Raw genomic sequence first — 17,657 nt, 5'->3', positions numbered from 1 at the left:
ACCTCTTATTTACTACACAAATAACCCTTACTGCAGACTCCAGGGTGCTGCGCAACCAAAACAAAGAAGTTTTCATTTTATTTCAATTTTAGTTACCAGGAAACTGAGAGGAAGCCTAGTCGCCAGAGGGTTATTCAAACAGGAGTTCACACCACGGCATTCTACTCCTTAGCATCCGTTATTCCTTTTACTGTGTCTTATTTTATTTTTTGCTTCGATTAAGAATTCAAGCTAAGAATACTTTGGGTACCAACCATTTTCTTACAGTATAACAAATCTTAAAGAACTTCAGGGCTGTAATTTGTTATTGCTGTACATGGCTGAAATTGCTTTTTTATTGATACCCGCAATTTAAAAAGGTGTAGTATCCCACCTGGTTTTAAATATATATTTTTTCATATTTAACAAGGCTGTTCACCTACTATATTAGCCTTGAAAACACTTTAGAGTATATTTTTGATGACGTTAATTTTTAACTGGAGTAGCAGAAATAAGCCGGTTAAACAAACTGGGAAGCCAATGTGATCTGTTCAGTGCACAAGGAAGTTATTGTGCACAAATCATTTGTCACCTTTGTGTAAACAAGCTTCAAGGAAAGCAACCAGCACCTTGCGAGAAGCTATGAGCTCAATGACACCATGACTGGTTAAACTAACTGATATCGTGAAGTTCTGGATAAAACTCAATGGAGCACCTTCCGGGGTGATAAGCAGGGTTGGGTGGGTCAAGTCAAGTCCTGTTTTAAAATTCAAATTCCATTTCCCCAATTCCTTTTTTTTTAAATCAATTCCCATTACCTTTTAAATAAATTCCAACACCTCATTGATCAAAATTGCCAAGCAGTATTCTGTTAAAATGAGCTTCTCACAGTGGCAGTAAATTACTTAAATTGAAGACCCTGTTAGTCAATTAAATAGGCTTCAAATAAAAGCAGCTGAACAATCACAACAATTATTGATGTCTCTAAAATATAAATTCCAATTTCTTTTGAAGGAATTTGAATAGATTTTAAATAGGAATAGGAATCAAAAAACAGGACATTACCCCAACCCTAGTGATAAGAATACATAATTAAAATTAAATCAAAATAGAAGCATTGAATTTTAGCCAAAGGACACCTCATGACCCGAGTAGTATTGGTATTTGAGTGCCATTGGAATTTTCTTAAGTGTTTAAAATGTATCTAATGATGATTTCACCCTCTAAGTATTTTAGTCAAAGGAACACATCTCGTATTCTTTATAAATTCTTTTCAGTTTTTCCTTTAGTTTTTTTTTTAATACAATAAGTGTTGTATGGTGGGGACATATCTGTTGAAAAACAAAAAAAATTATAGGCTGTGTTTTTCTCTCTGACTACTCCACAGTGCCCCCTATTGAGGTCTCTGGAGAATCTGTGGTCTTCTTGATTACTGCTGCTCCTGGTCAGCTGCCATTTGGACGTCTTGCAAGAAAAATGTTATTTTGCTTCCCCCCCCCCCCCCCCCCGAGAGCAGCCACTGGCCTCTCCGCTGGACCTGCTCACCTCCCTGCCTCAGCGCTAGTTTAAACTCCCTGTGTTGTCACAGTGCAGAAAGTCAGCCACACTAAACATCAGTTCTTGGATTACAGCCACAGCACCAGTAATAAGACAAACTCCCTTTAGAAACTGCTGCAAACCACAGTGGTATAGAGTCTATCTACAGAGAGGGTACTGTACAGTACTGTGAGCTGAGCCCTGGCCTGGATGGTCCTTCTTCCATGGGGGTTGGAAGGTGCTTATTGAATTGCCCTTTCTGAGAGACTATATCCTGTATTCATCAGGACTAGGGTTCCCTCCTTTCCAAAAGCTACACAATTGACATGACTCATCATCTGGAACAACCTGAGCCTGACTGGCTTCTTATTAGGGTTAACAGCGTTATCACAGACCCCCTTTCCATGCCTTGAGTTGATCCAGTGGTTTTTGTTTTTTTGAATATATTTGAATATATTTCAAATGGAACACTACAGTTGAAAAGCTGCTTCCTGATACCTCCATGTGTTGGAGTTCAAACACTCCAATAGTCTAGCTGCAAGCAAACCAAGTGACCTACATAACAGGTACGTGTGTTTTTACATTTTAAATCTAGAAAATGTTCCTCCAAGAATCGGTTGGCTATATAAAACTTTAAAAATATATGTTACACCAACTTTTCAGCCTACATTACAATGCAGGAGGGTGTGCTCCAAACTGGAAACCCAAATAACGTGGAATGGACCATTCAGCACTTAATGTAAAGTCACCTATTTGAAATATTCCCATATCCTGAATGTACACAAGTGCAGAACCAAAAGGATTCTATGCATAATATTAGAGGCGTCAGTAATAAAAGAGGTACTAAATGTATTTTAAAAGGCACTGGTTAGCTCTCCTTTAATATCCCATTGTATTGTCAAACCACTACTCATCCAAATTCTCTTTCGAAAGGTGCTTTATAAACTGAACTCTACCGGCTTGTCTCTTGTATACAGTGCGTAGGCTTTCAGCTGGGGAACCACAAAATCAATTAAAACTTAGAATCCTGGATGTTGCATCAGTCTCTCTCTGCCCTTACCACTAGGCCACACTGTCATCACACTTACAAGCAGAAAGCTACGGTTCTTAGAGTGGGGGCTGGATCGCTATATTAGGGTGCAGACTTCTTGGGCATTCAGCACAAGCTCCTGCAGACGACACAGCAATGCAACTTCAGTAATATGATCCTCGCACTCTATATTTATCGGATATGAGAAATGCTGGTCTCGCACACTCCTGACCACATGTGCTGGATAAAGCAGCTGTGCTGTGAGGGGGTGGGTGGGGCCAAAAAGCATGAGCACACACATGCAAGCCAAGGCCAAAAGAAACCAAACAAAAAACAAAAAAAAAAAAAACCCTAAATCCACCATTTCTGAATTGGAGGGGGTTCCTTGTAGGACAAAGTACTTTGGTTTTGAATTGAACTGGCCAAAGTATGTTGTATATTTGTTATATAAAATGTCTTTGCAAAATAGTCCTCACATGACGGTTTTACCATGAAATGTCACAGAAAGGTTTGGCATACTTGGGCTCAAAAGTACTAAGGCACATAATGGGAGTTGGCTTTCCATCTCTGACCTGGCAAAAAGTAGAGATGGAAACTAGGCTCTCATTGCATACGGTAGCAGTTTGGTCCATTCCAGGCTTTAACATGGGTGTAGTAGTTAGACTATCTGGAGAGCATTAGAAAAAAGCTCAGGCAGGCCTACAGTAATGAGCAGACTAGTTAGTGAGCCTCCTTTAAAATTCTATGCTGGAAATGTGACAATCCAAAACTGGATACTCCAGATTTAAAGTGTGGCTGATAGACTTTAAATCTGTGGCTGATAGACTTTAAGAACACAACTGTTTAATTAACCATCCCAAGTTCCCATGGTATCGCTTTTTTTTTTTTTTTTTTTTTTGTCTGTCTTGGTTACACAAATAACATTGACAGGAAACAGTTTTGATCTTACTCTATGGATTAGACACATCATAAACTCTCCATCACTGCGTAATGGTTCAAAAGGTATTATATTTGTTAAACCTGCATTTACTTAATTACTTTATTTATTTAAAATCAGGAGATTTAGCCATTGAGAATGAGGCCTCATTTACAAGGGCATTACAACTGAAGTGCTAGAAAGTTGTTACCGAGTGTCTGTTATGAGAAACCTTTTGTCAAAAGATAAAATATGAAGATCAATTTGGAACATAATAAAACTGTTGTTGCTTTAAAACCAGTTTTCTAATCAACAGTGTTCCTGTCTTTCCAACGTGACTTCAAAAGCCCTCCTCCTTGCAGGGATCAGGTCAGTCAGTCAGCCAGTAAGTAAGTAAGTATACACAGCAGCGGAGGAACCCTTGCGATGAGTAAACAATGAAACCTGGCCTGTCTGCCACCGCTTCCATGTTGCTAATTTCATACCACTTTGTCCGAGAGGTATCTCTATCCTATTAAACCTGAATGGCGAGACGTAAGGACTCTCTCCTCACTTGCACTAGGTCAAAGTTTACAGGGGTGTGCAATTTTTGATGCTAGAAAATTCTACTTGTCCATCTTAAAAATCTACTTGCCCCCTCCCCGTCACACAAAACACACACAAAAAAGTAGAATATAACTTGTAGGATTTTGGTTTTATTTAACAGTGAACGCAATCAATCAATTAGTGATCAACAGGGGTGGATCTAGCCTTGTAGCTTGACAGGCTCAAGTTCTTTCAGTTTTGTAACTGCTGAACCCCAGATTTTTAAAAGGACTTGTGTATAACCTATCAAGTTTCTCTGCATTTTTTGTTCCTGTTTTTCTACCAAGACGCACACAATATTTACAGTAGGCTCTATCAAATTCTTCAAAAAGCCAAAATGTTTTTTCATTTGTTTATTTCTTTTATATACATACTTTAAAACACTGTACAACATTTTTCAGCTATTTTTCCTCCTCGAACATCTTGTCCCATGATGGCTATCTGGAACACTGCTGCAGCTGGGTGATCCCGGTTTCATATACCGATTTTTTATTTGGGGAGGGGGGGGGGGGGGGGGGGGCGGGACATTCTTTCCCTGCACTACTCATTGAAAAATAAATACATAAATGAATTAATACATAACCACATTGCCATGAGATTTACAGTCTGCATTTTATTTAGTCAATCTTCATGTTTTAATAGTTTCACAAAATCAATTGATTGTGCATATCGCTTCTGTTCAAATGTAGTCAAAGAAAAGTATTTTTTAAATATTGTAAATGGCAAACTAAGTTAGCAACATGAAAATCGAAACAAAAATAATACATTTTTTGACTCAACTTTAAAAGATTAGTCTGTGTGCTGCTAGAGGCTCTCTTGGCAGCCATTTCTGGGTTTGTAACCAATCGAAGATCAGCTTCTTCCACAGCTAGCCAATCAGAAGTGATAGGGGTGGGGCGTAAACACTTTTTAAAATGTTTGTGTGTAGGTGCTAGACTTTCGCAATTCTGTTTTCAGAAACTTGCATGGCTCTCTAAAAATATATCCGGAGTGTCTTTCTAGAAACAGAACAAACATAGTAAAAATATAACTGCACAACTTGTTGTCCCCAACACAAATCGTCTTGTCCCTGGCGTCAGGCGACATGAATTGCACACCCCTGGTTAACCAAGTGTTGTCTTGCTAAGGATCCTCACTGTATACGTCTACCACTGAATGCCACTGAAGTAAATGCTTTTAAGATGTTAAGAGAGAACTCTCTCTAGAACTGAGCAATGTGGCGAGGGGGCAGGAAAAGTGCAGAGGAGATCAAAACAAAAAGACAAGCTGTCACGCCAAATGGCCATTTCCTGTTCTTCATATTCCTTATGTTCTTATCAGCAACTTAGCTGGAATTTAGCCCTCCTTTCTATCAAATAATAAGCTACAGAGCCTCTGCGTATGTGCAAAAATTTGATTAACAAATGGAATGCACAATAAATAACCCTATGAGAGTGGAACAAACAAACAAACAAACAAACAAACAAACAAACTACACAGGAGAGATGTAATTATGAAGTGCAAACATCACTGCTGAACAGACGGCTTATACTAACTGACACTTCTATTAAAATGTGTGAAAGTTATACCCAAAGCAAATTCGTCAAGGGTCTGCAGGCACAGGCCTATACCAGCGATAGTCTTTTAAACTGCTCTTTTCAAATACAAAAACCATCTTTTTATTTTGTCTGTCACTTATTATCTCTATTAAAAAGACATATCTGCCACCAGCTTGCTATTAATATATTCGCAACATACCATTTCCATTTTAAAAAATAAATAGGTTTTCTTGAAAAATGTGAAGGTGGCAATTCCTTGGAATCCGGCTGAATTTCGACCGTTGACACCCTGTCATTTTAATCTGAGAGCCACAGGCCATGACAACAAGGGGGTATTTGGCATACTATTTCCTGTCAAATAAATTAAATGGTTTGGTGATTTGTATTTGTGTGACTAGATCCTTGGCCAGGCAGGCATAAGTCTTAGAAAGCCTATCCCATTTCTAATCAACAAAGAAAAAAAAAAAAATTGTGTGACGGGCCAGAATATAGCATACATTTAGAATGTAGAGCTACAGAGCAACAACTGTACTGTACACATGTGCTGTATTTGGCTACACAATAAAACCAATTTGTTGTTCCATTTATCCTCATTCCTATGATACAAGACTCAACCAATTAATTTGTGCATGTGAACAAAAACAATAATATTGGAGCAACAGCTCTCAGAATGACACTAGACAGAATACACTATACCTGAATAGGAAAATGAGTAGATATAAAAAAAAAAAAAAAAAAAATACATGAGATAAAACTGGGAATAATAAACAACTCGTAAATAATTTTTTTTTTTTTTTTTTTTAAAGGCAATTTATTTTGCTCAATGCCTCCAGCAAGTGAAATGAAATGCAATTCCTGCCAGTCTAACACTTGGCTGCCCAGTGTCCAATATATTTGACATTGGAAAAATAGGCATGGGAAGATACCCTGTAAAAGGTTGGTAAGTGTTACAGGATTACCTGCTATACAGAAAATTGCTGAAGAGTCAACTGGTGTTTCAACCAGGAGTTCCAGAGAGAATGATGAACTTCAGACTGCCTCCCCACCATACAGCTGCTTGGGTGTCACAAACAAGTTCCAGCGCATGAAAGCCCTCTCTTATTTACTCAGTTCCAGCTCCCTTTTACTTTGCGGTTGGCTTTCATACTTGTGTGTGCACTCTGTGTTTACCATCAGCAATTTCAGAGCTGCTGACAGAGTGAAAAAGAGACTGGAGTGGCTCTCCAAGTACAAACAAGAGAGAGGAAATCTAGACACTGCAGTCGAAGGCTTTAAAGCCAGCAGGGACCTTTACACAGAAAGAGAACAAGAGGTGTGGAGTCTCCAATCCCAGATTAGCGTCTAGATCAGCAGGGGCTTCCATCAGCCTTGCGGTCAAGAAGACTCCAGGGGCTTCGCTGTGGAGACCCCCCAGGCCCCTTTGAACTTTATCCTCATTCTTAACAGAACTTCCAAACACAGTATTGATTCATAAAACCAAATCAGTGGCATACTGCTGTATATCTATGCGGAACATTTGTTTAGAAAGTGTGCAATGTTTTTTTTACATTTTTAGAGAGAGAGAGAGAGAGAGAGAGAGAGAGAGAGAGAGAGAGAGAGAGAGAGAGAGAGAGAGAGAGAGAGAGAGAGAGAGAGAGAGAGAGAGAGAGAGAGAGAGGAGAGAGAGAGATGAGAGAGAGAGAGAGAGAGAGAGAGAGAGAGAGAGAGAGAGAGAGAGCACACACACTGCAGAGGTTGTGCAATGCTGCCTTTTGTAAATCAACTCCTCACTTCCTCTACCCCTCACCCCTACCCCCCTTCCCGGTTTGTGGGCAAGGCTTTCAGCCGGCAGTCAATAGCAGTAAAATAGGAGGAGACAGTCCTTCAGAACAACAATTAATTCTCTTTGAGTCTGGATGCCTACCAAAGGCTGCACTGGCCAGCATTATACTGGTTTGCACAAGTGTCAGTGGAGAAGGAGGTAAGAACTGTGTGGGGAATGTTTGGTATGTTTAATACCAATTCAATTTCTCAAGTGTATTTTACTTATCTTCAATTATTAGTTTATGAGGCAGTAAAACTTTTTTCCCCCCAGTTTTGCTACAACTACCACCTTGGGTCAAGAGGACATAACCCCCCTCCTCAAGATGAATTGTGACAATTGGGATGCAGTACTGCTGGCCGTCTTTCAGTGCCTCCATGTTTCTTTCCCACAGCAGCAGAGTGTGACAGATATTCACAGAATCTGATTTATTGGGAAATACTTGCAGTGTTTTGTCACACATACAGTAGCATAACACACACAATGCATTCATACTGCACAAATAGTACACACTGTACATACCCTCCAATACAGCACCCCAGCACGTTTAGAGTCAGCGTAACCATATTTTACCTGTGTTTCAATATGTGATTGTGTGTACTGTTAGTTTACTTCGACCCAAATATTCATTGCATGCACAGCTAAATATGTGTGCCAAAATATTTTAATGTTTTGCAATAACAGGTTAAAAATCACAGCAGAATAAATCCATGAGTGTAGGTGGTTAACTTTCCTGTGTCAGCCCAGTACTGTGGTGCTCAATAAAACTCCCTGGGTGTGTGAACACTTAGCTTAATGCACTTATTATACTGATGGAAAGACTGCAAGTGCACAAGTCGCTAAATGGGTTAAGCTGTTGTCTGACAAGTTTGTAAGCCTCAGTCACATAACGAAGTTCGGCTGCTGTAGAAGGTACCTGCAGCATCTGCAGGGAATTAATCACTGCTCAAAGAACTGCAGCAAAACAACCAACACAAACAAAAAGGTTGCCTGCTTAAAAGAAATGATAATATACAAGCCCCTTCGTTTTCGGTTTAATCCAATTTACCGAAAAATTCTCAGGTTTTATGGAATTTCACCTGAATTTTGTATCACTCAAGTACATAAAAATAGAAATACAAGACATTGCATTACATGGGTTGTGTTAATAATAAATTAGTCTACGCATATATGCATAGCTGCTTGTTGAAGTAAGGCAATGCAGATGAAGATACACACACATAATACACACAAGCACACTCGGAGGTGCGTGTGCATCTGTACGTAGTGACGAATCTCACACCCACCACATACACAATTCAATTCATCATACCAGCAGTAGCAGTTAATGGTTTTAAAATAAAATGGGACAAAAAAGAAAAACTATATCAGAACATGGCAGAACATAAGGAGGTTTTTGAGTTATTAAAAAAAAAAAAAAAGTACAGGACAGGGTGACGTTGAGAGTTTCCATTGATTGCAATGGTGTTGCATCGAAATTGACACTCATGAAGACCGTTTTTAAAGAACATTTGGAGAGCGAGCGAGACTTACGGCTAAAAGAAGGAGGTCAAATTGGAAATCTGCATGCATTGGAATCATGCGGGCACGGCAGAAAGGTCCAGATCAGCACGATGCAGGAAGTGAATTTGACCGTGCCCTATGTCTTTCAGGGCAGCCGCTAGGCCTTGCTGAAGGTCCTTTGGGGGAGTTTGTATTAAACTTCTGTCCAGCTGCAAAATCCTTACCGAATACAATCAACCTGACCAAGAAATATTTGGAGGAGAATGATGTTGCCCTTAGCAACAAAATTAAAGAGAGGTTGACTGGAAATGTGGTTAGTTCTTTGATTTTTGACGAATCGCAAGATGTTCGACCGCCCTACCCTGGTGAATTTGTTTAAATTTTTGGATTTTGTTGTGGAGAAGCCTGTGCTCATTGTGGCCGATTTGAAAACAGTTGCCGTGTGTGTCAGTAAGACTTTAAAATGAATATTCGCTTACCTGGAAGGATGTAGCAGCAGTGAATTCCGACTCGGTTCTTACTGCGCGAAGTTCACACAGGATGTAGCTCAATGAAAAACCATCTGCACGTTGCTGTCTCTTATGCAACAGGTGTTCCAAAAATGGCTGACTTGAAGTTCGTAATTGATGCTGTGCCATTTTCAAGCATTCCAGTATAAAACAAAAAACCTCTTCTACGATGTCTGCGAAGATATTGCGTTTGAATGCAGCCTTCCAATTGCCGTTGTACCGACTAGATGGTTTAGTCTGTATTTCTTGGCGGCAGTGTGTTCTGAAGGCATGGGGTGTTTCAATGCATCTTAGATAACAGAGTTCCACAGTAGAAAAACCGAAAAGCTCAAAACTCAAGCAGCTACGCAAGAAACTAGGCAAAGCCTTCATACAAACCTCAAATTCCTGATTGAAACACTTCAGCCATTGCACAAAGCACAGAAGAAATTGGAATCCTGTTGTTCAAGAGATGCAACATTCTCTAATACAGAGGTGTATGGCATTCTGGTTAACAATATCTCTGCAGAACTCTCAAAAAAGCACATCTGGGGAGATTCCAGAAAAAAAAAAAAACATTTTTTCATGTCCATGTTGCCAGTCAGTGACAGGACACTCTCGCAAATGCTTTCCAAAGTTTTCAAGAAGAGCTGTCAAAGAAGAGGGAAGCTAATGGTCACTCGCAATATGTCCCCTGAAGCTTTTCACAACGAATCATCATTCTGGAAAGTAATTGTGCTGTTTGACCCTCATTGCAAAAGTGTGGCCTCAACTGATAAATTTATAGAGTATGCTCGTATAATCTCCCCCTTTGTGGCACCTAACGAAGAAAGTGCTAAACTAGAAAGCGAATTTCAGGGGTACATGGCAATGCCTTCCCCAGTCAACCGTGCATTGACTCCTCAGGAATTCTGGAAAATCCACCGCACTGACTTTCCAACTCTGAGCCGTGCTGCTTCTCACACCCTCAGTGTTCTGCTGGCTCAGGTGATGTGGAGAGAGTGTTTTCAAAATTTGGCTACATCCAAGACTGCCGGAGAATGAGCCTTGGAAAAGACACTTTAAAAAAAAAACTGCTGTAAGTCTACGCTACGCAGGAGTTCTGGAAATCTTACTAAACCCCAGCAAAATCAAGCACCTGGCAGGTAAATGTGTCTAAAATCTAAAACGTTTTTATTGCGGGATTAGAGATATATTGTTTTTCTTAAACTCAAAACTGGCAGTGTTTAGAGTTATTTTTCAGTTCTAGCAAACCACATAAGTTTCCGTTTGTCAAAGTATCTACTTTTTTTTTTGTCCTTCTCTTCACCAAAATAAACCCCAATATTTCACCCGGAAAAATCATTTTATTGCACCGACTTTCAACCATTTTTCTGTTGTAATAACACCGATAAATTCCCGGGAAAGAAAAGAAAAAACAAAAACGAATGGGCTTAGATATACAAATACACATATACTGTAGACATACACACCACTCCAATAAACCATAAAGAAGCCCTCCAATCAAATTTAATATTAATGATTAATGTAGGAGACTAAGGTTACCTATTTAATACTGAAAATTAAATAAAACTGAGGCCAAGATCTTTATTTAACATGGGTATTTCAGATAACGTTTAAACTAAAATATGAATACCCCTATTCTAAACTGTTTTGCCAAGATTGATCAGTAGACCATCTCGTTTCTGCTGAAGACCTTTGCTTTTTCTTTATACCTACATTTGGAATGTGCAGACATTTCCAATCAAACGCAATAGATGAAAGGTCGCCGCTGCTTCCCGGTAACTAATGTGTTGTAATGAACCTCACTTAATTGGTCTAGATGCAAGAACACCAAGTGATCTAAATAAAAGATACCAGGAATCAGCAGTTTTATCTACACAGGGTTGTATTTGAAATGTCACATATCCTGAATTACAGTAACCGATTCGGTTTCTCAGTCCAATAAAAAGGGGGACCGGTAAACATTTTAATAAAGCTCGTTATTTAAGGGCTGGTTAATCCTAAATAATTAAAACGCCAAATGAAATGGTTATACAAAGGAAAACTAAAACAGTACCATTTGTAACATTGTACCATTACAGGCTGAGCTGTTCAAAATGTTAAAACAAACACACACACAAAAGATCTTTATTGGTGAGGTTCAGTGCAACTGTGATGACAGTCTGCCATCTAACCCTGCTCAATAGGAGGCAGATATGGCAGCTGCCGCAGAGCTCGGCTGAGCAAATTAAGTGTGCTGCGAGGCAGACAGATCTGCAGGCAGAGCCAACAACAGCACCCTCAGAGACACAAACCCAGCACTGCTTCTGTGACACTGAGCAACATACTGTAACTGACAAGAGAGTTTTTTTTTTTTCCCCCCCATTTTGTTTTGTTTTATGAGTAGAAAGCAGGCTGCCATGGCAACTGGGCATATTCTCGACTCGAACATGCTAATGGTACCTGAGAGTGCTCTGGTATTACCCATATCCCACTGGCCTGTGCTTCAACTTTATATAGAGGAGTGTTCCATTAGCAACTTTCCTCTACTGGAGAGTTCTATATCAAGGCGGGACAAAATTGGGAACCCATACCCATTTGTTTATTATTTTTGATTGCCCGATATAGGTTTTTAGTACACCTAGCGAAACTTAAGCAAGCACTTACCCAGTTCAGAATTCACATGTTGCTCATATTGCTGACTATCACTTTTGTGCCAAATCTCAACAAGATTTTTCTTTTATATAACACCCTCTTCCCCCAAACAGGGGTAAGGTGTAAGCAGTCCTGGCAATAGGTCAGTTATCAGTGCTTGGGCACAGTTCAGTGGACACGGGCACTCAGTAACACCAAACACCCACCTACAGCTCACCCACTGCAAATGAGCAGCTGGTGTCAATCCAGCAAGTCAACCAGGAAGCCTCGCCGGCCATTATCAGCCACTTGTGTATGAAGACCTCAAAAACAAGCACCTCTGACAGTGCTGGTATTATCCTGCACTACAGCTGTCCTCAGCAGCACCGATCAATAGCCAGCCACACAAGAGCACATTCAAGTCCTCACTCAGTGTCGTCATGCAGGCCCTTGCTGTCAACCTTGTCGCTCTGTTCTTTGCTTGAAAACAGCCTGATCCGTCTAACGTTACATTAAAGACCTTCATTTGCTGTTTTTGTTCCAATGGGCTAGTGCTAGATAAGACACTGCGCTCCCCATGCTCTCTGCTCACTCTCCCAGTAAGCAGTAAATGTAATTAAACTAATGAGAGAAAGCCGTACAGCAATGCTAATTGGTCTCAACACAACCCCTTGGGCTACAGATCATTTGAATATTATTGACCGCATAAGTATTTGCTAATGAGGCAACATTAGAGGCAGTGTAAACCAAGAACCCAAATCTGTTTTTCACCATTTTGTATGTTTTTTTTTTTTTTTTTTGTGGGGGGGGGCTATATTGCATGAATCTCATAGTGTTGCACAGCTAATAATTCTTAATAAGCAATTTATCACACCACAGAAATATCAGCTATAGACAAACTCAGGGCTGCTCCCGTGTCTAACTTAGTCTGCCAGAATAACAGAACAGAACAGAAGACACTGAATGATGTATATGCTTGTCTTATATACAGTTATACCAAGTAGGGATAAACCTTTTGTGATTTTTTTTTTTTTTTTTTTATATATCTGCCTGTTATTAATAACAGGCAGATATTCTGATTTGTATTCATTAGTAATAACATTACTCTAATCCAGGATTTCTGTGCTCTTGAAAATGTATGTATTTATATAATCAATAATCAACTGAAGCACTGTTTAAACTGCTGTGTCAACTTCAACGTAAAGAAACTACAGTCTAATGAACACATGTTTATAACATTACATTTCAGCCTCTACTGTACTTGACACAGGAAGCAGGTACCACAGTTCTGGAACAGGGGGTTGTGGGATGTGTAGCCCTGGCTAAGGAAAACTGAAACTTTGCATTTTGTTCTAAACGTAATTAAAAGGGATTGAAAAAAGATGCAAAAAAACAGGCCCACATCAAATCACCTCCACACAGCGTGCTTACTGCAAAACCATGCAGATTACAGTTGTGTTTCCACAGCCAACAGAAAGCGATTTCAGTATCATTCCTTTCCAATGCTCTCCAAGCCAGGTTATCAAAAGTGCAGGTCATAAAACTAGAGCAATTTCCTCCAAACTGCTCCTGGACAGCTGACTGGAAAAAAAAAAACCCAAAAATGTACTATTTCGCAAGGATCCCTAGGAATAATTAGTCAAGTCAGTTCTAGTGCAGTAATTACGTGTATGCACACACACACACACACATATATATATATATATATATATATATATATATATATATATATATATATATATATATATATATATATATATATATATATATATATATACACACATATACATATATAATGTACAGTATATATGTGTGTGTTACTAAAAATAAATTGACAAATTTAGAATACAAGTCCTTATCGATGTATTTGCATGCTAGAATGTGTGGCGATACTGCAGCTCTGCACAAAGAGAGACCACAGCAGCAGCACAGTTTCACTTCTGCATCGACGAGGAAACATTAAATCAATGGTGTCACGGAAACCCAGGAAGCAAGACCAGCAAGCAGGAGAATGTTGCACGCCAGAAATAAACCAGGCTTGTGAAGCAGTATCACACCACAACACCATGCTAATCTCTACTAATTCCCTGTATGTAAAGCATTATTAATTCTTAAACAGTACAGGGGGAAAAATACACACACATTCACTTTGCCCCCAGTGAATTGTATTAGTTAAAATCAGTTTTGACCTTAAATAATTAAAAGCCTAAATTTGGAACAAGCCTGTTATTCACAGAATTATATCACGAACAGTGGGTTATGATTAATAAGCCTAATTTCCAAGGGAAACCAATTTAATTGCGTTGACACTCACAGCGGTGACTTCAATATCAAACAAACGATTCGATGAATTGTGTTTGAGTAACTGGTGCTTAGGGCCCTGCAAGAGGTTTCGTTTTAAAACACAGAGCCCTTAAACAGGAACTGTGATTGTTGCGTTCCAAACAGAACAATTAATTACATCTCTTAAGTTGTGTTTGTGTGCGTCACACCAGGAAACAATGTTCTAGAACAAAAGAGAACCTAGTAGCCCTTGTTGTATCGATGGTTCCATAGTATCACTAGGTCCCAATTCAATTGTAAAGTCACTGGAAGAAAAACCTCTAGCATTTCAACTGCCCTGAATGCTTTCTAATCAGTCCTGAGGTAATTAACAGTTTATGAATACAGATTAGTAAGGCAATATAAAAACTAGATCTCGGATGTAAATAGGACATCAGGCCAGTAAACGGTAAGCCAGGATGTTACAATATTTATGGTACATAAGCAGATTTTTCTCTTCCCCATGGTCTACTGTTGCTAGAGCTGTAGGGCATCCATTTGACTTTGTATACGTGAACAGGTCAAGTTTTGGCAAACGCATGCTAACTGGTTGGCCAGATAATGTGTGACAATACAGTATTACATTTACTGTTGATAATGGCTCAGTCTGGAATACCTTATTTTAGAATAGACAAGTATTATCTTTAGCAGAGAATGTGTTATACAACAATGTGCAGGACTGCCAGCACGGCAAGTTATGAATCTGCAGGGCTATTACCTAAACAGGACTCCCTTGTAAAATAAATCTGTACCTGGTGTAACCCGGCCGTCACTTACGGTCGTTCACTGCCCCTTTAAAAATGACCCAGCACACAGAAAATTTAGTTTTTATGCACAGACGCGCTATTCTTTTAATAAACAAAAATAAACAAACAAAATAAACACTTGGTTCCTTCTGAGCACTGACTATACACTTTCAGGAACCTAGCTAATACACAGGACAGCTAGGCTGTTTACCTGTTATAAAACAAAACACACAGTTCAATGCAATTTTGCACGGTCACAAACAGTACCTTTCAGCTGACGGCTCGGCAGCAGGGTACACCTACTGCTTCCATCTACTCAGCCGTCCTGAAGAGACTGGCTATCTCTTTTAAACCCTGCACCTGGCTCTAAATTTACAATATGAACCAGGTGCAGGTGATAATTAACCATACAATAATAATTAAACAATCAAACAAAACATGCTTTTTTAGGCAGGGAAGATATTAACCTTCTCCCTGCTCACACTGGTTGAATTAAAAACATACATTGCTCAATATTCAATTTTTCAGAGCATTGCACTTTTCAGTAGCAAACCCTACCCTTATGCAGTGCAGCTACAATGCACAGTGCTCAAGTGGGAGAGTCAGACACAGCTGTCCACAAACCCCTGCCCTATCCCGTCTTCTGGAGGCTGGATCACTCTACCACCCACCCACTCATTTTTAAAAAGACGCAACCCTCCCCACGATTGTCACATAACTATGATCCTGGAGATTAAAAGGAATACAGCTAATAAAGTAGCTATGTAGGTCTCAAATGTGCAGTTTTGAAAAGTTATAAACCTGTATTTTCAGAATAAAACTCTTTGTGCGCCTTACTATTGTGAAGTCTTCCACTTCTTTGGTCTCCACCCCACTTTTATTGCCCCCACACATTTAACTTTGATGACATGGAATAACCCATGAAGCACATGTGTTACACACTACCTGAAAACACGTGCCACGTCAGAGCTTTTATAAAAGCATAGTCCCAACAGGTATTTACATGTATCACTCTTGCACAGGCATTACCCAGCCCAGGCGTTTTCATCCAGCTTTCTACAGCTCTCTCTACACATTGAAGTTTCCAATAGCTACTGGTTAGTCTGTACTGAGAATTTCTACAGGACCTTAACATACAAATATTCTGTGAAATGTAGCTTTACTCCAACAGAAAAACACTAAAAAAAAAAAACCCACTGAGCAAGCGACAGTAAGACACAATAAAGGATTTAAAGCAATGTTTGGGGGAGGATCTTGCTTGTAAAGCAATCATTTTAAAAATGCAGACACACGTGGCTCTATATCTGGAGGTCGCCTCACATGTATGTCCTGCTCAGCAGACCCACGCAGCAGGAGGCAGATGCATTTTGGATGGAGAGAGAGTGATTTACTCTGTGAAGATGTTTTTCGGTTTGCAACTAATTTAGCGAAGCAGCTCCCAAGGTATTCCAAAAGAAATTGTTACTCTGTCGCAGATTATCCCATATATATTTAAAGGGCTGAAGGTTAACATCTCTGGATGCTTGGAGGCTCAAAGGCTGCATGTCTACAGACCAGCCTGATGGAGTGTTCCAGTAGAGTAAGTATTCAAAATTGCAATCTTAAAACCACAGGCAAGGAATGGAAAGCCTTTTTTTATTAGCATAGTTGTAAATGTAGTTGGTTGGGAGGTTGAGGTAAAGCCTTAACACATACTCAAGTCAACCAAACACAAAACTAACAAGCACAAGATTACAAAAGGGAATTTATGGTTAACATTATTATTTTTTTTTTTGACACAACCTTTTCTTTCGTTCTGAGTTTCAAGTACTGTGCAACATGCTTCTGAAATATTCCGTAAAGTTGTTAATCTCTTTCTCCCCATGCAGTAGAAACCAGACACCAACTGAACACTCTCAGCTGAACTACAACTCAAAAGGTCACACTACTTAAATGCCTTCAAAATAATGTATTATTTTAAAACAGTTATATGAACCCTTGCTTAATCTATCACAGTCTTTACATATTACATTATTGTATTTTATAAACCTACGGTTTTGACTGTTTATAACCCCAATACAGTACTTAAAAGAATAAAAAAAGGGCCATACTAGACAAGTAAATACCATTAAATCAATTCCCTGCAATTTATTTCTGTGAAATAAACCCTTGTACAACTCATGTGTACAAGCCCCGACTGTGAGGGTTAGTACTTCAAAATGGGAGAGAGCACCATCCTCTGCAAGTGTGTCTGTGAGCATGGGCCTGGCTCTGCTGCTCCAGAGCCAGGGATAAGAGCTGAGTCAGCCACAGCCAGCTGTCCTAAACTCTCTGGTTGAGTAAAAGAGGCTGCATTACAGCTCTGCGGGTCCCTTGGTGATTGATTCCAGTAATGACAAGCCTTTGTGACTTCTCACTAGCGAGTGATAGCGGGCTGAATGGGCAGAGGAAATAGCTGGCTGTGCAGCTCACTGACTAATGATTTGCCGCCTTGAGAAGGACAATGCTGGCCGGGTCTCCCCCTACCAAACACCGCTGCCACACCCTGACTGAAGGAAACACTGGACATCGAAAGGTTGAGGGCATACACTATCTTCACTGATATTTGAAGGCTTGAA

At 39.6% G+C, this 17,657-nt stretch overlaps 1 protein-coding gene across 3 annotated transcripts in view; it reads right to left on the bottom strand.

The window, feature by feature from the left end:
- Positions 1 to 17,657, bottom strand: part of LOC117420587 (mastermind-like protein 3) — a 146,653-nt gene that overhangs the window by 63,976 nt on the left and 65,020 nt on the right. Inside the window, exon 1 of one of the 3 annotated variants that reach the window (XM_059033593.1) lies at positions 6,544 to 6,936. The exons of the other annotated variants lie outside the window; for them this stretch is intronic. The gene's annotated coding sequence lies outside the window, so the exon portion shown is untranslated. Of the gene's footprint in view, positions 1 to 6,543; positions 6,937 to 17,657 lie in introns of those variants that run through there. 3 annotated transcript variants of the gene reach the window in all.

This window comes from Acipenser ruthenus, chromosome 1 (assembly GCF_902713425.1).
Source record: "Acipenser ruthenus chromosome 1, fAciRut3.2 maternal haplotype, whole genome shotgun sequence".
NCBI classification, from domain to species: domain Eukaryota; kingdom Metazoa; phylum Chordata; class Actinopteri; order Acipenseriformes; family Acipenseridae; genus Acipenser; species Acipenser ruthenus.
The sequence above is the reverse complement of the archived record's forward strand: the minus strand, read 5'-3'. Positions and strand labels throughout refer to the sequence as shown.